The 22,239-nt window shown below is 43.0% G+C and overlaps 1 protein-coding gene across 9 annotated transcripts in view; it reads left to right on the top strand.

Annotated features, from left to right (window-relative positions):
• Positions 1-7,974: 7,974 nt before the first annotated feature.
• CLASP1 (cytoplasmic linker associated protein 1) overlaps positions 7,975-22,239 on the top strand; it is a 264,431-nt gene continuing 250,166 nt past the window's right edge. For 4 of the 9 annotated variants that reach the window (XM_068545282.1, XM_068545273.1, XM_068545280.1 and 1 more), the window contains exon 1: positions 7,975-8,049. The gene's annotated coding sequence lies outside the window, so the exon portion shown is untranslated. Of the gene's footprint in view, positions 8,050-15,439; positions 15,584-22,239 lie in introns of all 9 variants that reach the window. The other 5 variants (XM_068545276.1, XM_068545279.1, XM_068545274.1 and 2 more) reach the window with 3 other exon arrangements.

Below are 22,239 nucleotides of genomic sequence, written 5' to 3'. Positions count from 1 at the left end.
CTAGGATTCTGCAAGCTGCCTGGCCAAAAAAAAGACAACACAATTAAAAAATGGACAAAGATCTGAATAGACATTTCTCTGATGAGAGATCCAAGCTGGCAAAGAAGCATATGAAAAGATGCTTGACATCACTAGTCATTAGGTAAATGAAAATCAAAACCACGGTGGGGGACTTCCCTGGCGGTCCAGTGGTTAAGACTCTGAGCTTCCCATGCAGGGGGCATGGGTTCGATCACTGGTTGGGAAACATTTTAGTTTTTTATTGAAGTATAGTTGATTTACGACATTGTGTTAGTTTCTAGTGTACAGCAAAGTGATTTAGTTTTATATATATATTTTTCCATTATGGTTTATTACAGGATATTGAATATAGTTCCCTGTGCTATACAATAGGACCATGCTGTTTTTATTTTATATACAGTAGTTTGTATCCGATAATCCTAAACTTCTAATTTATCCCTCCCCAACTCCCTTTCCTCTTTGGTAACCATAAGTTTGTTTTCTATGTCTGTGAGTCTGTTTCTGTTTTGTAAATAAGTTCATTTGTATCATATTTTAGATTCCGCATATAGGTGATATCATATGTGATTTGTCTTTCTCTGTCTGACTTGCTTTACTTAGTAAGAGAATGTCTAGGTCCATCTCATCCATGTTGCTGCAAATGGAATTATTTCATTCTTTTTTTTTCATTCTTTTTTATGGCTGAGTATTATTACGTTGTATATATGTACCATATCGTCTTTATCTATTCATCTGTTGATGGACATTTAGGTTGCTTCCATGTCTTGGCTATTGTAAATAGTGCTGCAATGAACATTGGGGTGAAAGTATCTTTTTGAATTAGAGTTTTCTCCAGGTATATGCCCAGGAGTGGGATTGCTGAGTCATATGGTAGTTCTATTTTTAGTTTTCTGAGGAACCTCCATACTGTTCTCCATAGTGGCTGCACCAATTTACATTCCCACCAACAGTGTAGGAGGGTTCCCTTTTCTCCATACCCTCTCCAGCATTTATTATTTATAGACTTTTTATGATGACCATTCTGACCAGTGTGAGGTGATACCTCATTGTAGTTTTGATTTGCATTTCTCTAATAATTAGTGATATTGAGCATCTTTTCATGTACCTCTTGGCCATCTGTATGTCTTCTTTGGAGAAATGTCTATTTAGGTCTTCTGCTCATTTTTTTTTTTTTTTAATTTCTTTCTTTCTTTCTTTCTTTTTGGCTGTGTTGGGTCTTCGTTTCTGTGCGAGGGCTTTGTCTAGTTGTGGCAAGCGGGGGCCACTCTTCATCACGGTGTGCGGGCCTCTCACTATCGCGGCCTCTCTTGTTGCGGAGCACAGGCTCCAGACGCTCAGGCTCAGTAGTTGTGGCTCACGGGCCTAGTTGCTCCGCAGCATGTGGGATCTTCCCAGACCAGGGCTCGAACCCGTGTCCCCTGCATTGGCAGGCAGATTCTCAACCACTGCGCCACCAGGGAAGCCCCTTCTGCTCATTTTTTGATCGGGTTGTTTGTTTGTTATTGAGTTGTATAAGCTGTTTGTATATTTTGGAAATAAAGCCCTTGTCGGCCGCATGGTTTGCAAATATTTTCTCCCACTCCATAGGTTGTCTTTTTGTTTTGTTTATGGTTTCCTTTGCTGTGCAAAAGCTTTTACATTTGATTAGGTCCCGTTTGCTTATTTTTGCTTTTATTACTGTTGCCTTGGGAGACCGACCTAAGAAAACATTGCTACAATTTATGTCATGTCCACACAAAATCTTGTAATAGAATGTTCAGAATGCCATTATGTATAATAGCCAAAAAAGTGGTTTGAAACAACTTAATGTCCATCAGCTAATGAATGGATAAACAAAATGTGGCATATATATATATATAAATAATGGAATTTTATTTGACGATAAAAATGAATGAAGTAATGTTACATGCTACAGTATAGATGAACCTTCAAAACATGCTTAAGTGAAAGAAGCCAGTCATATATTGCATGATTCCATTTACATAAAATGTTCAGAATAGGCCAATCTATGAACAAAAAGTTGATTAGTGGTTGCCTAGGGCTGGGTAGTGACTGCTAATGAGCATAGGGTTTCTTTTTGGAGTGATGAAAATGTTCTAAACCGTATTGTGATGATTGTGCAACCCTTTGAATGCATTACTTTAAATGGGTGAACTGTTTGGTATATTAATTATACCTCAATCCATCTGGTAGCAAAAAAATTATGAGATAATTAGGGAAATTTGAAGATTGACAGGGTAGTGATAATACTAGTTATTACAGTTGAACTGCGTGGGTCCATTTACACATGGATTTTTTCAGTAAATACATACAGTACTACACGATCTGAGGTTGGTTAAATCCACAGATGTGGAACCTTGGATTCAGAGGGCTGACTGTGGGACTTAAGCACATGTGAATTTTGGTATCTGCTGCAGGTTCTGGAACCAATCCCCCATGGATACCGAGGGACGACTGTACTGTTAATTTTTTAAGTGTGATAATGGCCTTGAGGTTATGTTTATTAAAAAAATATTATCTTTTAGAAATACTAAAATATTTGTGGATGTAAATAATTAGAAACTACTCTTTTGACCCTACCTATTGCTTGAAGTTTTACCCCACTTTTCTGCCCCCCACCCTTGAACCAAACTCCTCCTCCAAATTACCTATCGCCCCCTCTCTCCACGTCTGTTCCTACCATTGTCTTTTTATTTATTTATTTATTTTTGGCTGTGTTAGGACTTCATTGCGGTGCACGGGCTTTCTCTAGTTGTGGTGAGCGGGGCCTACTCTTCGTTGCGGTGCGCGGGCTTCTCAATGCAGTGGCTTCTCTTGTTGCAGAGCACAGGTTCTAGGCATGTGGGCTTCAATAGTTGTGGCTCTCGGGCTCTAGATCGCAGGCTCAGTAGTTGTGGCGCACAGGCTTAGTTGCTCCACGGCATGTGGGATCTTCCTGGACCAGGGCTCGAACCCGTGTCCCCTGCATTGGCAGGCGGATTCTTAACCCCTGTGCCACTAGGGAAGGCCCCCTACCATTGTCTTTTGAACCAATTCCAATCAGGCTTTCACCGTCACCACTCGAGTTACAGCCAACAGTCCATGAGTACAGTTGGCCCTCTGTATTCTCGGGTCTTGCATCCACAGATTCAACCAACCAGGGATCAGAAATATTAAAAAAAATATTACAGGAAGTTCCAAAAAGCAAAACTTCAATTTGCCATGTTCTGGCAACTATTTCCATAGCATTTACATTGTATTAGGTGATATAAGTGATCTAGAGATGATTTAAAGTATATGGAAGAATGTGCATAGGTTATGTGCAAATACTATGCCATTTTATATGAGACTTGCGCATCCTTGAATTTGGTATCCAAGTGGGTCCTGGCGCCAATCCCCTCTCTGGGTGGGGGAGTCACTGTAATTGACTTGGTGGCTCTTATTTCAGTTGCTGCTTTCTATTTCCTTTCCTAGTTTCATTACCATCTCGATCCCTAAATTCTAGAGTGCCCCACTTTTTAATTGCCCTAAATGCTAGGGCTCAGTTCTTAATTTTTTCAAATTTCTTTCTACACTTATTATCTAGATGATCTCATGGCTTTAAATATTCTCTAAATGCTGATGTCTTCTAAGTTTCCATGCCCAGGTGCCCTGCACCTTTCTTCTAAATTCCAGATTCATATATCTAACTTTCTTCTTGATATTTCCATGTGTTAATAGGCATCCCAAACTTAACATCTCCAAAGTTGAATTTCTTATCTCCTCCCACGCCCAGCCTGTTCCTCCCAGGCTCTCAGGCCCAAAATCTTGGGAGTCACTCTTGACTCCCCTTTCTCTCACTCCCTCCATCAACTGACTCAACAAATCCGTGTGCCATGCAGACACCTCACCCTGCCACTGCTATCACTTTTCCCAAGTCACCATTGTCTCTCACTTGTAGTATTTTACTAGCCTCCTAAGTTGTCCCCCTCTTGCTCCCCTACAGTCTATTCTCAAAACAGAAGCTAAAGTGAGCCTTTAAAAACAGAAGTCGATAAACAACAGGGTCCTACTGTATGGAACAGGGAACTGTATTCAGTATCCTGGGATAAACCACAGTGGAAAAGAATATGAAATGTATACATATATGTATAATTGAATCACTTTGCTGTACAGCAGAAACTAACACAACATCGTGAATCAACTATACTTCAATAAATTATCAATAAAAAGAAGTCAAATCATGTTTCTTCTCTGCTTAAAACCTACCAATAGCTCCCCATCTCAGTAAAAGCCAAAATTCTTATATTGCCCTTGAAATCCACAGTTTGAACTTAAGCCCCTGAATGCCACAATTTGGCATCCTCTTACCTCTGATTTCATTTCCTACTTTCCCCTCCGACTCTCCTTTCAGTTCTTAGAATGTGGTAGGCGTCTCCTGTCTCAGAATGACTTCTGCCCTGGTCTCTAATTGGGATGCCCTTCTCCCAGGGAAAGGACATTTCTTGCTCTCTCACCTCCTTCACATCTTTGCTCAGTTTACTTCTCAGGGCCCCTCCTCCCTTGTCCTATTGAAACAGAAATCCCTTTCCCTATCCTCAGCACTCCCTAATTAATTCCCTCACTGTTTCATTTTTTCCCATATTTATTCTACCTGGTACAGTATATATTCTATTTATTACTGTTTTCTGTCTCCTCTTCCTAAGAACAAGGATTCTTTCTTGCTTTGCTCAGCGGCTGGCACATAGTACACAGTATTTTTGATGTGTGAATGCTGTTTATGATGCACTTATATTCTCTGCCTCAATGTTTTTTTAAAATTAATTAATTAATTAATTAATTTTTGGCTGCGTTGAGGCTTCGTTGCTGCACGTGGACTTTTTCTCTAGTTGTGGTGAGCGGGGGCTACTCTTCATTGCTGTGCGTGGGCTTCTCATTGCTGTGGCTTCTCTTGTTGGGAGCACGGGCTCTAGGCGCACGGGCTTTAGTAGTTGTGGCACACGGGCTCAGCGGTTGTGGCTTGTGGGCTCTAGAGCGCAGGCTCAGTAGTTGTGGCGCACAGGCTTAGTTGCTCCGCGGCATGTGGTATCTTCCCGGACCAGGGCTCGAACCCATGTCCCATGCATTGGCAGGTGGATTCTTAACCCCTGTGCCATCAGGGAAGTCCTGCCTCAATGTTTAAGTGGCACTAGCTTCATGGGTGTTTGGATATGTATCACTGAGGAAGGTGAAGCTAACTGAAGAGACAAACTGTCCACTCACTCAGACTGTTGTAAGGGAGCCGAAAACACAGACGGGAATTCTGGAGGTTCAGGTCTGTTGCAGCCTTGGTCCCAATCAGCCATGTGACGTTGGGAAATCATTTTTCCTTTCGGGTCCTCTATTTACTCATCTGCCAGAAGGAGATTATTGCTTTAAATGGTCTCACAGGATTTTAGAGAAAGCAAAGTTAAAGATGAAGTGTTGAGTATGACATGGTGTGTCTTATTAATTTCTCTATTACAGACAAAGGTATACTTACCTGGCATTTTATACTTTTTAAGAGCAATAAGGAGACCTGGAATCAAACTCCAGTGTTCTTTTAGGGACCTTGGAAGATTCAGGTTTGCTGTGTTAAGCCCTCAGACATCAGTAATTTGAGAGTGAAAGCTCTTGGTGTCAGCCTGTTTTTTCTCCTGTGAATCCCCCCTCTTACATGTAAATTGTTGATTTTCAGCACCCTTGTCCAAACCAGTGACTAGTCAGTGCCCATGGGTGCCCAGCTCCCATGGAAGTTTGTTTGCTGATCACTTGTGTCTATGTGTGGTTGGTGAGCTTCCCCTCGGCCCACCTGTAACCCAGAACCTTGGTTTCCTCACTTGTAAAATGTGGTTAGTAATCACTTGCTGTTTCTTTTGATGGATTCAATGACATAGCAATAATTTACATAAAGTAGTAGTACAATGCCTGGCATATCTTAAAGCCTCCAAAATGCTTCCTATAAATGGAAAATGCATTGAGCTGCCCCTGCCAGGGTCACTTTCCAAAACAGTTCTTTCACCATGTTACTACTCCTAGTTGAGGACCTGAAACAGTGTGGATTTCTCTACCTGTTTTCAAAATATTCCCCATCCTACTGAAAGCAGGGTCTCAAAGACATATTTGTACACTTATGTTCATAGCAGCATTAGTCACAGTAGCCAAAAGGTCTAAGTAACCCAAGGGTCCATTGTGGGATATATACATATGTATACCTCATACATATACATACACACAATGGGATATTATTTAGCCTTAAAAAGGAGGGAAATCCTGACAGTTGCTTCAACCTGGAAGAACCTTGAGGACATTATGCTCAGTGAAATAAGCCAGTCACAGAAGGACCATGATTCCACTTACACGAGGAACCTGAATAGTCAAATTTATAGAGACAGAAAGTAGAAGGGTGGTTGCCAGGGTCTGGGAGGAGGTGGAATGGGGAGCTGCTTAATGGGTAAAGAATTCCAGTTTCCTGCGGTGAAAAGAGTTCTGAAGATGGTTACACAGCTATGTAAACGTACTTAACTGTACACTTAAAAATGGTTATGTGCATTTTACCACAATCAAAAATTAAAAATTCCCCATCCTATTTATTGAACCTTTTCACTTGTCCCGTTTTTTGTTTTCTTTCCCCATTTCAGTTAGACTGCTCTCTTCATTGTACTCCCAGTATGATACCCACTTCCTCTTGAGCCCCTGCTCCACGCAATCTTCTCTGGAATGCTCTTTCATCATCACCCATCCATTTTCAAAAGGCCGCTTGTGCTTTCGCCCCAAAGATGTCCCCTTTTCTAGATCCAACCGGGAGTCACATCCTCCTTGTCATCTTTACTCCTCAGACTACAGTCCGCTCCCTTCCCTGCACTCCACAGAGGAGTCTACACGGGGCTTTGTTTTAGCTGGGTGTCTCCAACCACAACATCTAAGCCCCGGACTATCAAGGGTAGGATCTCACAGGTCTCCCAACACACGACATCCCCCACTAGCAGGAGCTCCGATACAAGAATCGAGACGGAGGGAAGCCAATTCACACTTTAAGAGTGGTTTCCACGGAGCAGTGTGTAATCTCACGAAAGCTTTCAACGTCAAATTACTCGCGAGCGCAAGGGCCCGAGGCGGAACGACTGTGGGGCCTCCGGGGTCCTCAAAGGGAGCCCTGTAACTTGCACAGCTTATAACCCTCCGAGACACTCTCCCACACGTCTTCCAAGAGCAACGCGACGGGGGGACACAAGCAGCCTCATCTGTGCAGCTGCTCGAGGAAGAAAGTCTCAAGTGTCTCCGAGGCCTCCACGGGGCTGGCTCGGTTTCAAAAAGGGAAAAGAACCGTTAAAAAGGTGTGCTTCCGGCTCCAGCACCCGCGCCTCCTCGAGCGGGAAAAGGAGAGCCGAGGTACGGGAAGTCGCAGGGCACACTTTCCTTCGCCCCGGACGCCTGGCCGGGGCGCGACGCGCGTAACCCAGAAGTGAAAGGCCGGTTCCTTCAGGTATTAGACACCCCCCGCCCCCACCGGAGGAAGTTCCGGCCGGACGACTTTTACCCAGGCTTTCTTGGTTCCTCCTGAGTTCTACGCTCCCTGCTTTCTGGTGCCCTACTGCCATGGCCGCTTAGATCCGACCCTCCCCGCCTTGCCTGAGTTTTGCCGCAACTTCTCAGGGGGGGTGCCCAACTCCATTCTGGCCCCCCTTTCCTGAAAGAACTTTTCCCTACGGGTCCCCATCAGGGCCAATTGACGTTCTCCAAGGAGGCAAAAGCTCCTGGGACTTGCAGGTCCCGAAGCCCGGCGCAGCCAGGGCAGCGCCTGCGCGGGGGCGTTACCATAGAGAAGCAGGCGCCTCTCTGGTCTCGGTTTACACTCTCTATGGTCTAGCCGGGTCGTGGCGGTAAGGGGAAAAAAGAGAGACCGCACTGCGCAGGCGCTCTGGGCTTCTAATTTTTTTTTTTTTTTTTTTTTTTTTTTCATCCCCGCACCAAGCGCTTAACCTCATTGGGGTGGAGGAGAAGGCGGCGGCCGTCTGGTCCGCAGGGCCAACAGGAGCGACTAATACGGCTGTAAGTCCCCGGTTAGGGCGAGGATGTGTAGACCCCAGCCCTTCCAGGCCCCAGCCCCCCCTCGCGGTGGTGGGCGCCGAGACTGGGTGGGGGCGAGGTCCAGCGCTGTCATCCGCTCTTGGGTGCACTTTGGGGGGAGGGGGCGGCCCTTAGGTGGGAGCCGGGCGGGGAGCGGGAGGGGAGGGCTGTGTATCCAGCCCGCAGGTCGCTGATCCCAGGCTGCTTTGCAGAGGGAGGGGGGCGGCTGTGGAGTGAGCCCGGCTTTGTGTGTCCCCCTCTCTTCTCCTCTGCTGGACCCCACCCCGGGCCCCCTTCCCGACCCGAGTCTCCCAGGCCGGGTGGGCGAAGCCGCGTTTGAAAAGAGCGGGGCTCGCGAGGGGAGGGGGGGAGGGGGCGAGGGGGAGAAACCCACCACAACTATAGTCACGGGCGAGTGATGGGTGTGGAGGAAGATCCGGGGGGAGCGGGTCCAGGCGGGCCAGACAAAGCCGAGCGCGGGCCGGGCCGGATACGCAGGGAGCCCGCGGTCCCTGGGCCCGCGGCGAGCTTCTTCGGAGGCTGGCAAAGCGGACAAGTGCTGAGTTAAGCCTTGTGCAGCCTCCTCAACTTGCCTTTGTTGTTCTTCGGTATTGGCAGGGACGCTCTGACCGAGAGGAGTGGGTGCTCTTGCACGTTAGCCTGCTTGGCTACAATGGAGCTAATCGCATTTTGCTTTCCCGTTTAACGAGCCGCTCGGATGAGTCGGGTTTTCCAGAGTCTCACTCATTACATAATTTTTTTTTTTTTAATACTTGTGTTTACTCCAAAAATTAAAAACAAAAATTAGATGGAGCCTTGAAGCGTGTTTTGTTGCATCTGGGTGAGTTTCTCTGTCTTGGGGTTCGTTCGTTAACTGCTGACCATCCGTAGAACCTGTGAGCTCTTTAAACATGGTACTTTGATTTGTAGATGTGGCGTCCAGAGCTTTAGATTCTCTAGTCCTTTGGGAGGCAGTGATGCAGAAGAATCAGAAGCGAGAAATAGTTGCCTGCTGCCATGTGCCTTGCACCCTGTTCTGGGGCCAGAGTCCGGTATAAATGATGGCTTTAGAAATTGTTGCTTTTATTACTATTATTGTGACATTTGCCGTGCTCTTGATATGAGGAATCCTGGACCGTGGGCTCCCTTTGCTCATCCAAAGCAAAGGGAGCAGTGGAGAATAGTAACATTGCTGCAGAGACCATTTAGATAAGAAAAATTACACCACAGTGTCCCAGAGTTACTGAACATTATTTATCTTCTCGATTTGCTAAGAAAGATTTAAATTTTGGTGAGGTGTTTGCTTATCCATTTTTGTGAGATTGTGTAATTGCACCTTTTTTGGCAATTGTTACTCAGATCTCAGTTTCTATAATTCATAGTTTATCAGCTAACGTGTAGCAGTTTCAGATTTCTAAAGTTTTAATTTTTGTTGAGGAGTTTTCAGCCGTAGTTTTATATTCTCCCAGCTAAGGTTAAGCGGAGTCAGAAATCCTTTGAAGAGACTGTTGGTGGTGGAGGTGTCATATATTTTATCTCCATGTCACAATTTAAGCGGTAGTAAGTAGGGAAAAGGCACCTTAAATCAGTGTTAGAACTGAAAACCTTGATCTCCTAGTGTGCCAGGATTTTGGCCACAGACTCAACTTTACGTAAAACAGGTAGGCATTTTTTTGTACTAACAAGAAGCAAAAATCTGAAGCTTGGTTTTTTATGCTTCAGTAACTACTGCGATAGAATCTCTCAAGTGTAGTTCAGATGATGGGAACTTGCTTTTTATAGAGCAAGATTTCAGATCCTTAAAATAGTTTGACAGGGATGTTGAGAAATGAATGGCCAGAAGACCATTAAGTTTATCATTCAGATGTGTTATATTTTGTTCATTGGTCTGGGATTTAGATTTTTTTCCTTCAGTCCTTTGTTAATTCTCTTTTTTTTAGGTGGCTTAATCTCACAGTTTATAAATTGGGTGAGATAGTTTTTTGGACCTGAGACATAAATTAATTTTTTCAGACTCCATTTATTCTTAAGTCTTCTACTTATAAAGTTGTAGCTTTTTAGATTGGTAGATAATACTTTTTATTTCATAGTACTGTTGGTAAATGTTATAATCATTTAAGGGATTGTAAATGTTAGGCTCAGAGCTGAGTTTTGATAAGAGGTTTTGATAACTGCAAGTCTGGTTGTCAAATAGTGGAAAGAATAGACAGTAGCAGAAACTAACAAATGTTTAAAGACAGAATCACTGATGATTCAGTCTTTGGTTTGTGAAATGTAATTTAAGAAAGTAAACTAAGCTTTCTTTACCCAGTGCAACCAGGTCGGCATCCATAAAGAGTGTGTGTGTTTGGCTGACTGACCTCTGAAAGCCTTTTCTTTTTAGCACCAGAATTTCCTGAGTGTTTCTAGCCGGGTCTTCGTCACCCCAGGGCTTTCCCGCCTCCCTTATGCTCAGACCGTTACTGCCATGCTGAATGCATTTCCTCCCCAGATCCTTACGGCAGCCGAAGCCCACTTCCCCACAAGGATCTGTAAAGACGTAGCTCAGATGTGTTCAAACGGCAGCATTGCTTCCATAACACCTTTGTTGACTTTTCTCTTGTTTCTTGCCTGGAATTCTCCTGCCTCCTTGCTGGTCCCTGTTGTATCCATTATCTTCCTCCTTGGAAGATTCACTCCGGTGATTTACTTTTCTCTAGATCCTTGAGGGATCTGGAGTTTGTAGAACACTTTGTGGTAGCCTCTGTGCTTGGACGACTGCACTGGTGTAACTAGTCACTGTAGAACGTGAGAAGGAATAAAGGAATGTATCGTAACTTAGAGTAACAGAATTTGAGCCTTGGAAGAGCTCTTAGAGGCCCCATAGTCCCACATCCTGCCTTTTATCTACGATATTTTGGTCTTTAGCCACAAACTGCAGGCACGCTCTCCTGTCTCTGGACAGGTCTTGGTTGCTAGAAAGGTATTTTAGACTGTCTCCAAAACTGCCCCTCCCCTTTTACCTGTTGATCTTAGTCGTACCCCCGGAAGCAACATGAATCACGTCTGTTTCTTTTCTATGAAAGAGCCTTTCATTTCCCAGGACAGTCATCAGGCCTTCTGTAGATTTACTGATTAATTTATTAAACCCTTTCTTTAGTTAGATACCAGGTACCACGAGGGTACAGTTGAAAAGACGTACCCGGTCCCCGCACCTCAAGGGCTCACTCACAGTCTAATAGAGAAGACAGACAAAACGGTTACAAACTGGTGCTGGTGATGCTGAAGTATGTAAACAGCCCTAGACCCTTTGTCCCTCATGGTTTAACCTGATTTCACCACGCTCTCTTGAGACAACTTGGTTTTGTTAGGGTCCTTTAAATGCGATGTTTGAAATAAAGCAGAATTTATTTATACTGACCAGAGTATACAGTTACTGTTGTAGGTTAGGAAACTGTATCAAGGATTTTCAAACTTTGTTGTGCTTTCTGGCTCTGCCACTTACTAGCCCTGTGACTTTGGGCCATGGGCCAGTGAAATCATCTCTTTGTATTTCAGTGATTACCTCTATAAAAGGAGGGTGGAGGGAGGGCAATGTTAGTAGTAGTATCTACTTGTAGGACTGTGTGAGGATTAAGTGAGATAATATATGTAAGATGCTGAGAACAGTGACTGGCGTATACTGAGCGGGTATATGGAATTCCTGTCATGTGTTCATGCTGGCAGTTAATATTAATAACAACGTAATAATAATAGCAGTAATCAGGCCACCAGAATCACTTGGAGAGCTTCTTAAAATACAAATGGCCTGGTCTTATTTATCCCCAGCCACCCAGAGATTTTGGTTAGTTCAGTCTGCGTGGGGTCTGGGCAGCCATAGTTTTTATTTGTTTGTTTGTTTGTTTATTTATTTTTGGCTGCGTTGGGTCTTCGTCGCTACACGCAGGCTTTCTTTAGTTGCGGCGAGTGGGGGCTACTCTTCGTTTCGGTGCGCAGGCTTCTCATTGGCTTCTCTTATTGCAGAGCACGGGCTCTAGGTGCACGGGCTTCAGTAGTTGTGGCTCGCAGGCTCTAGGCGTGCGGGCTCAGTAGTTGTGGCGCACGGGCTTAGTTGCTCCGTGGCATGTGGGATCTTCCCGGACCAGGGCTTGAACCAGTGTCCCCTGCATTGGCAGGCGGATTCTCAACCAGTGTGCCACCAGGGAAGCCTGTGGGCAGCCATCGTTTTAACAATCCCCAGGTAATTCTTAAAAACCCAGTTTGAGAGTCCTGCAATCTCTATTAATTTTGTTAGTGATTACATTTGCTTTTACGAATTAAAAAAAATGGCCAAGAAGTAGACGAATAGATTCTCCTGAAAGATTTGAACATCCGGATAAAGGGACAGGCCTGGCCCCAGACCCTGGGCCCCTTGGGAGGCATATCCGCGTATTATTGGTTTGGAGTGTACCTCCTAAACACGGTTACCCTTGTCTGTAGCTGCATGTATATGAACGTCTTTATAATACTAATAGCCAGATTCAAGGGAACAGACCCTGGATTTTCAAAGCACTTGTACATTCATAATCTTTGTTTCCTTCAAAATCCTGCGAGGTAGGCAGAGAAGATACCATCGTTATCCTATCAATTTACAGATGAGAACCCAAGACCTGCACGTTAAATCCAAGTACGTGATGGAACTAGGATGAGAACTGGGCCTTCTGTTTCTCGCCTAATGTTGTTTTTATGTAAATTGTCTCCTAGCTACATGATTTTGTTACCTTATATTGAAGTTGTGGTTCTGAAGTCCTCTGATCTTTTGCCACATGAATAGCTGCCAAACCAGATTTCCTCCTTTCTTTTAGTGTGTTTATACTTGCTTTTTAAAAAATGTAAATTTAAGTTTAATAGTTACCATATCTGGGGGCAGGGGGGTGGTGGTGGGATGAATTGGGAGATTGGGATTGACATGTATACACTAATATGTATAAAATAGGTAACTAATAAGAACCTGCTGTATAAAAAAAATAAAATTCAAATAAAAAAAATAGTTACCATGTCTGTTAAGATTTATCTTTTTCTGAAAAAAAACCTAGAACTGGCCTCGTGGCCATCTTGTTACCATGGCCCATTTGGGTGTGTTTATCTTCGTTCAAGATGGCTGTGGTCAGTGAATCCACTTTCCAGCTCTCTAGAATGGTTGTCCAGTTAACTTTCCAAGCAGAATCAGTTAAATTTACTTAGAGTCCTATTACAGTGATACGGCAATAATACAAAAAGTTGAGAGGTCAGATGGGGAAAACCTATGCCAAGCTGTCCTAACACAAGGTCTTGTCTTTTCTTTGTATCCAAAGACTTTTTTTTGTATTTATTTATTTATTTTTAAACATTCATGTGACTCGCTTTTTTAAAAATTTAAAAAATTTTTTTATTTTATACTTTTGGCTGCATTGGGTCTTCGTTGCTGCGCGCGGCCTTTCTCTAGTTGCAGCGAGCGGGGGCTACTCTTTGTTGTGGTGCACGGGCTTCTCACTGCGGCAGCTTCTCTTGTTGCGGAGCACGGGCTCTAGGCACGCGGGCTTCAGTAGTTGCGGTGCACGGGCTCAGTAGTTGTGGCTCGTGGGCTCTAGAACGCGGGCTCAGTAGTTGTGGCGCACGGGCTTAGTTGCTCTGCGGCATGTGGGATCCTCCTGGACCAGGGCTCGAACCCGTGTCCCCTGCATTGGCAGGTGGATTCTTAACCACAGCTCCACCAGGGAAGTCCCTTTTTTTGTATTTATTGAGGTAGAATTGACATACGACAGTATATTAGTTCCCAGGTTTGCAACGTAATGGTTCAATATTTTTGTATATTGTGAAGTCGTCACCACAGTAAGTCAAGATCCATCACCCTACAGAGTTATAGAATTTTTTCCTTGTGATGCGAACTTCTAAGATCTACTCTCTTAGCACCTTTCAAATATGCAGCACAGTACTATTAACTATTGTCATCATGCTGTGCATTATAACCCCAGGACTTGTTTATTTATAACTGGAAGTTTGTACCTTTTGATGCCCTTCACCCATCCCCCCCCACAAGGTTTTTGCTTAATGTGTCACCCTTTAAAGCTGTCCATGCTTTTTAGTAAGTAATTTTAGGTCTTGAGTGTTTTTTGAATAGTTTCCGTGTAATGACATAGTACACATCATTAAAATTTTTAATAGCTTTGTCGTAAATTTTGGTAAACTGGGATCCTCGACAGGCACGTTATCTTTTATTTTTTTTTTGATATTATATATACTACAACGGCGGCTTTTTCTTTTTTTGCATGTAGTTTGCTACTTTTGTGTTGTTTCCTTCAGATCAATTTTAAGAAGTGAGACTATTGGGTGACTTTTGATACATATTGCCTGATTGCTGACCAAAAAGTTGAACAAGTTAATAATTTCCTAAGCAATTTAAGGGTGTTTGACAAAAATTTTACCAACTTCTGGTAATATGATTTAAGTCATTTTTTTTTGGTTCTTTTTGTTCCTGTGAGAGGTGCAGAACGTGCAGGTTGAATTGGATATCACCTGCAGGTGATCCCTCTGCATTGCCAAAGCCAGTGCGTTTCTGACAGGTTTGGAGGAAAACGCAGGTCTTACTTTGTGGGGCAGACTGGTCTGTTTGCCAACATCAGAAGGTAGTCTTGTAACATCTCCGTGCCTTCCCTTTTCAAGTGTTTCTTTACACAGTTGTGCTCAAGGGCCCTGCCTGAAATATTTAGTGATCAGAGTGTCTGGCGGTGGGGGTGAGGCATCTGTGTCTAACAGATTTCCCAAGTGCTTCTGAGGCCACCAGCGTTGGAGAGCTGCCTCAGGTCCACCTCCTAGCTGATTTCCTGCTCCGCTCCTCCACAGAGCACGTCTCCTGCTGGTAAAGGCAGGGCTCTGTTGTGAACAGAGGCCTGTTGTACAGAGAGAGTGAATTGTGTAGCCGCGCCCTTCCTAACGTGGAGTAGCTGGGTTCATTCTGTGAACAATAAGCCAGTCTTTCTAAGAGTTTGAACTGCATAGAAACAGCTCCTTCTCTGAAGTCTGCGTTTTATTTAAGTTCTGGTAAGTCATAGAATTCTCCAGTTCCAAGCCATGTCCTGCCCAGCCTTTGGTTGCCTCTGGGGTGGCAAACGGACCTCTCGTCCCACTAGCAACAGCCATCGTAGACTGAACACCCACCATCTGCCAGGCACTAGGCTGGGTGCTGTAGGAGTACTTTTGTCAGGTCTTATGTCAACATTTAGAGGTAGATGCTGTTTTCATTTCATAACGAGAGGAAGCTGAAGCTTCGTTAGAGCACTTGAGTAATGTGTCCATGGTCACACAGCTGCAGAGTAGCAGAGTTTGGCTCTTGGATTCTTCAGCTTCCTTGCCACTTATCTCTGTTTTTTTCCAGCACAGGTTATTCTTCCTGCGTGGAAGGTCACTGGGCTGCCTTGGGGGAGAGTCTGCTTCCAGCATCCGGCAGCATCTGGAGAGGCCTCTTCACTGGTCAGGAAGGATGTAGAGATGCAAGCTTCCCACTAAGGTTTCCATGAGGGTTAGTCAGATCTGGGGACCTACAGTCCATTTTGGATTTGAGTCCCTGATTTGAAATCTACCCTTGGGCAATCCAGACTCCTAAAGACTTTATAGAAACGGTTTTTTTTTTTCTTTTTATTGTGGTAAAATGTATATTATATAAAATATGCCATTGTAACCATTTTTAAGTATATAATTCAGTGGCATTAATGACATTCACATTGGGTAACAGTCACCACAATCTGCTTCCAACTCTTTCCCATCACCCCAAACAGAAACTCTGTAACTATTAGGCAGTAAATCCCTGTTCGTCCCTCTTCCTCAGCCCCTGGTAACTTCTAATCTTCTAGTTCTATGAATTTGCCTATTCTAGATATTTCATATAAATGGAATAATATATGTCCTTTTACGACTGGTTTACTTCGCTTAACGTAATGTTTTCAAGGTTCATTTATGTTGTAGCCTGTGTCAGAATGTTATTCCTTTTTAATTGCTGAATAATATTCTGTTGTATGGATATTGTACATTTTATTTATCCTTTGTCTGCTGATGGAACTTGGGTTGTTTCCACTTTCTGACTGTTGTGACTAATGCTGTAATGTATGTTGGTTTACAAATTTCTGTTTGAGTCTTTTTTTCAATTCTAGGTATATACCTAGGAGTAGAGTTACTGGATCTTGTGGTAATTCCATGTTTAGCTTTTTGAGGAACTGCCAGACTTTTTCCACAGTGGCTGTACATTTTTACATTCCCAACAGCATCGTACAAGGGTTTCAGTTTCTCCACATCCTTGTCAACACTTGTTATCTTCTCTTTGTTTTTGTTTTTTAAAATTATAGCCATCCTAGTAGATGTGAAGTAGTATCTCACTGTGGTTTTGATTTGCATTTCCCTAATGACTAAGATGTTGAGCATCTTTTCTTGTGCTTATTGGCTATTTGTATATCTTCTTTGGAGAAATATCCATGTATCTGTGCAAGTCCTTTGCCCATTTTATTTTTTTAGATTGAAGTATAGTTAATTTACAATGTTATGTTAGTTTCTGGTATACAGCAGAGTGATTCAGGTATACATATATATATTTTCATATTCTTTTCCATTATCGCTTATTACAAGATATTGAATATAGTTCCCTATGCAATACAGTAGGACCTTGTTGTTTTCCTTTGCCCATTTTTAAATTGGATTGTGTGTCTTTGTTTTTGACTTTTAGGAGTTCTTACATATTCTGAATATTAAACTCATCAGATATATGATTTGCAGATATTTTCTCCCATTCATTCTATAGGTTGTCTTTTCACTTTCTTGATAACGTATGTTCTTTGCTGCACAAAAGTTTTTAATTTTGATGAAGTCCAATTATTGTATTTTTTCTTTTGCTGCTTATGCTTTTAGTGTCATATCTAAGGATCTATTGCCAAATCTAAGGTCTTGGCGATTTACTCTTGTGTTTCCTTCTTAGAGAGTTTTATAGATCTAGCTCTTCCATTGAGGTTGTTGACCCATTTTGAGTTAGTTTGTATAAATAGTGTGAGGTAGGGCTCTAACTTCGTTGTTTTGCATGTGGATGTCCAGTTGTCCCAGCACCATTTGTGGAAGACTAATGACAACTGTACTTATCTTCTGTATCACTCAGTTGGCGTTTATGTTTTGCTTTGGGTTTTTGACTTCACCGCCTGCCCTCCTCAACCTCAACACCCTTGCACCCTGCCTTGTTTTCTTCCCTTGAGACAGGATTCATGGATGTTGTGTGTGTATTGCAGCTTTGCTACTTGACGTGTAAGATACACTTAGTAGATGTGAGTTCCCTTTCTTTAGATTTTGTATAGTTACTTTTAAGTCTCCTGTGTTCGGATATAGATTATAAGGACCTTCAGAGTAGACTATATATCTCTGTTTTTCAATTTCCAACCTTCTTTGGTCCCCCGTTCACTCTAGTGCCCAGTCCAGTACTGTGTAAGTGATGTGCTTAACTTTTATTGACTGAATTGTGAAGCTAAACATAGATCTTTGTGAATACATTTGGGTAATTGCAGAAAATTATTCTTTCTTTTGGGCAGGTGGGGCTGTACCACACAGCTTGTGGGATCTTAGTTCCCCAGCCAGGGACTGAGCCAGGGCCCACGGCAGTGAAAGGGCCAAGTCTTAACTACTGGACCGCCAGGGAATTCCCAGAAAATTATTCTTAAAAGAATAATCAGTATATTATAAAGTTCTTTAAGATTTTAAGTTCGGGTCCTTTTAAGTCATTTTCCCAAATGTGGGGATTGATAATAGTATTGGGCCTTTCAAATGCCTTAGGAATTTTTTTTTGTATGTGACATTAGCTATATGGATAAATGTCAGTTAGGCTGCATAATATGGTGTTCATTTCATAGATGATTAAAACATTTTTAACTTGTTATTTAAGATTATGATGAGTTTTAAATTGGGAATTTTACTCATTTTAGGTGTGATTTTGCTCTTTTTTTAAAAATAAATTTATTTATTTATTTTTGGCGGCATTGGGTCTTCGTTGCTGCGTGCGGGCTTTCTCTAGCTGCAGCGAGCGGGGGCTACTCTTCGTTGCGGTGTGCGGGCTTCTCATTGTGGTGGCTTCTCATTGTTGCAGAGCACAGGCTCTAGAGCGCGGGGGCTGCAGTAGTTGTGGCACGCGGGCTCAGTAGTTGTCGCTCGCGGGCTCTAGAGCGCAGGCTCAGTAGTTGTCGTGCATGGGTTTAGTTGCTCCGCGGCATGTGGGATCTTCCTGGACCGGGGCTCAAACCCATGTCCCCGGCATTGGCAGGTGGATTCTTAACCCCTGCGCCACCAGGGAAGTCCCAACAAATGCTTTTAATTTCAAAAATTATTTTGAATTTGTATACAATGAGTGTATATTACTTTTCTGACGAGAGAATTAAGTATCATTAGGAAATCTTCTCTTGCCTAGAAATCTGAAAAGTTAACTAGTGGACAAGTATCTGATCTTTCTCTCTGGGTCCGTATTATCAGATTTCCCTCCATCACACTCTTTAGTGTTCAGTAGGGTCTAATGTTACTTGTCCTAAGTGATCAGACCTCCCTTGGGAGTCCATTTTGTAATCTGCCATCCAGATATCAGGGAGGGGAAGGCTCATTTTAAAGTTTGGCCTTTGGTGTTTTGTTTTCCAGTAAGTTTTGACTCCTAAGTAGGTAGTCCTTAGCATCTGTTATAAACACTTATCATGAGATACTGGTTATTCATCGGGGAGGGGGGCAGGTAGGAAGGAGAGATGCTATTTTCTTTTGCTACCTCTGGCCTTATTTATGGAGAATTTGGGCCTGGTATGTATCTAAATCTAAGGCTATATCTTTGTCTAAAAGGTTTGACTTAAGAAGTATTTTTATCACTTAATAGATCGCCCTCCAGACATAGGATCCCATTCTGAGGAGGGTGGCCCTTTCAAAAGAAATGCTCTCCTGCCACGCTCTTGATGCGGGCTGACGGGGTGGTACTTTAGCCTGTTGCTGATTGAACTCGCCTGTTGGTAGCCATTGCCTGCGGCCTGTGACTGCGTTTATAAAGTGAACACGATGGGAAAAGCTTTTCTTACTCTCATTCACTTCAGAATTTGGAGTAGATTTTGGAAATTGCCACAGAAGCATTTGTTTAGACAGTGTGACAGTATTTAGCCAGATTGTGTAGTAATGGTTTTGTGGAATCATGAAAGCGTGACTAAGCCCTGGAAGGTGAGGTGCACCTTATAGTCATTTGCTCGCTAGATCTGTTTTGGGGTGGCGTGGGTGACCGGAGGGGACACAGAAAGTGTGTACATAGGTGTCCATGAGAAATGGACCCAAAACACTGAAAGCCCTTAAGGAAAACCACTGCCGTTAAAATGAGAGAGTTATTCTGGGGTGTATCTGGGTAATTAGTAGAGAATGCGCTATGCACTCTGGTGAGAATCTTCAACAAACTTTACTGTTGTGCCTGAGGACAGAGAGCAGGGCTGTCAGCCCTGTTCCCAGAGAGCTCCGCCCCCAAGGAAGCGGGACAAGCAAGGAGACAGTGAGGAGTTCCCTGGTGAGTGTGCTGAGTTCAGTGTGGAAGGCTGAGGCGGGAAGGGCTTCTCATCTGGCAGTGGCGAAGGATGTGTCCCTTCCTGTTTTCGTCGGAAGGGTGTGAAGCCCTGAGCAGGTCCGCAGCCCCCTGGCTGTACACTCTGGGGCCTGGCTCTTGCCTTCCATTTATGAGAGAGCTATGTTGGCTAGAGACCGAGCTTGTGACAGGGGACAAGGAGCCTGACTCTTGGCCATGTTAACCCCACGGTCTAATGTTGTCAAGTGGCCAAGAAAGCACCCTAGCTGAGAGAAGGCTGAAACTAACCTCCCACAGAGAACCCTGGGTCTTAATGAAATCCGGACTCTTCTGTTTTACTGGAATCATCAACTGATCAGTCATTCCGTTTTGGAATTTTGGGGGTGGGGTTAGACGTTATGCTTTTGGGAAATTGGTTGCTATTGAGATTGCATATGGATAGTTATGAGATTATTAAACTTATGTAATTTTTATTGTAGTCACAAGCTTATTACATGCATGATTGGCTGTAAAAATTTTTTTAAAGCGTACCTCAGGGGTATTCTTGTGGGCCTGAGGTTCCTTTCATCTTGTTTAAGTTACCTAGAAAGGAGAGATAGAACTGCTAGTTAAATGCATTAAAATTTTTAAATTATAAAATATTTATTTTTTGAACAGTTAATACATACACATGATTTAAAGATTAGGTTCGCTCCTCTGCTGTCTGCCATCTACCCGTCCCTGGAGACACTAATGTTATTAATTATATGTATGAAAAAGTGCATATATATATATATGCCTTCCCCCACTCTCCTTTCTTGCACAGATGGTAGACTACTGAATTTTGCTTTTTGCTTTTTTTTTTTTTTACTTAATATATCTTGGAAATCAGTCTATGTCAGTATCAATACATTAAAGGCTTCTTCATAGTTTTTTGAAAATGAAGAGTATGGCTGAATAGTATGCCGTTGTATCGCATACCATAATTTACCCAGCCCTCTACTAAGGATCATTTAGTTTTTTCCAGTCTTTTGCACTTATAAAACTATGCTATAAAGAATAATCCTATAATAATTTATTTTGCATGTGTATGAATGAATTCCTGTAAGTCGACCTTTTGGGTTGAATGTTATGTGTCATTAAAATTTTGAGAGATATTGCAGAATTACCCATCTTAGAGGTTTTAACAAAACCCGGCTGGCGATAAGAGAATCCTGTAGTTAGTACACTTAAAAATGTAATTTTGGGCTTCCCTGGTGGAGCAGTGGTTGAGAATCTGCCTGCTAATGCAGGGGACACGGGTTCGAGCCCTGGTCTGGGAAGATCCCACATGCCGCGGAGCAGCTAGGCCCGTGAGCCACAACTACTGAGCCTGCGCGTCTGGAGCCTGTGCTCCGCAACAAGAGAGGCCACAATAGTGAGAGGCCCGCGCATCATGATGAAGAGTGGCCCCCGCTTGCCGCAACTAGAGAAAGCCCTAGCACAGAAATGAAGACCCAACATAGCAATAAATCAATCAATCAATAAATCTAAAAAAAAAAAAAAAAAATGTAATTTTATAGAAGCGTATGACCTAAAAGTAATTTTGTAGACGTGTATGACTCTGTCTTGTGTTATTTTTGAATTAAAACATGGCTGTAGTTCAGTGATCAAAAACTAATTGAGCACTTTTCTTCTCATTACTTGTGTGTTTTTGTTTTTTGTGTGTCTTTGATTTTGCAGGAATTCCATGGCTGGAAGAGCTTCAGAAATACACTTTGCTTCCCTATAGGTGTTACCAGTGCTGCCTGCTAGAGATGAGTATACTAGCGATGGACAATTTGCTGAAGAACTAGCTTTTTAAATGTTTTTCGGTTCTTTGTAGTAACTGATGATGTCTGTGGCTTCAGGATTACGGTTCTTTTTGACTTTACAAATAACTTTCTGGTATTTATTGGACGCAATATGCTTATACTAGAAAGAATATGAACATCTTAATGTTTTGAAATGTATATTTCCTTTGACTAGATACTGTATGTACATGGTTAAAAAAGTTTAAAAGGTGCCCAAGGATAGAGAGTGAAATGTAAGCCTTCCTCCACCCTTTTTATCATTCTTCCACATCCCATTCCCAGAGGCAGCCGCTGCTTCTAGCTTCTTTTTTTTTTTTTTTTTTTTTTAATTTATGGCTGTGTTGGGTCTTCGTTTCTGTGCGAGGGCTTTCTTCTAGTTGTGGCAAGCAGGGGCCACTCTTCATCGCGGTGCGCGGGCCTCTCACCATCGCGGCCTCTCTTCTTGCGGAGCACAGGTTCCAGATGCACAGGCCCAGCAATTGTGGCTCACGGGCCCAGTTGCTCCGCGGCACGCGGGATCCTCCCAGACCAGGGCTCGAACCCGTGTCCCCTGCATTGGCAGGCAGATTCTCAACCACTGCGCCACCAGGGAAGCCCGCTTCTAGCTTCTTGACTGGTCTTCCAGATAATCTGTGCGTGTGCAGGCTGGCAGCATTGCTCTGTTAGGACCACTGTTATTTTTTATTTTTTTTAACATCTTTATTGGAGTATAATTGCTTTACAATGGTGTGTTAGTTTCTGCTTTATAACAAAGTGAATCAGTTATACATTGTTATTTTTAACATTTTTTTTCTTTTTTAATTTTTT

The sequence above is a fragment of the Eschrichtius robustus genome, chromosome 5, assembly GCF_028021215.1.
Source record: "Eschrichtius robustus isolate mEscRob2 chromosome 5, mEscRob2.pri, whole genome shotgun sequence".
Taxonomy (NCBI): domain Eukaryota; kingdom Metazoa; phylum Chordata; class Mammalia; order Artiodactyla; family Eschrichtiidae; genus Eschrichtius; species Eschrichtius robustus.
Note: the sequence above shows the minus strand (reverse complement) of the source record. Positions and strands in the feature narration are given on the sequence as shown.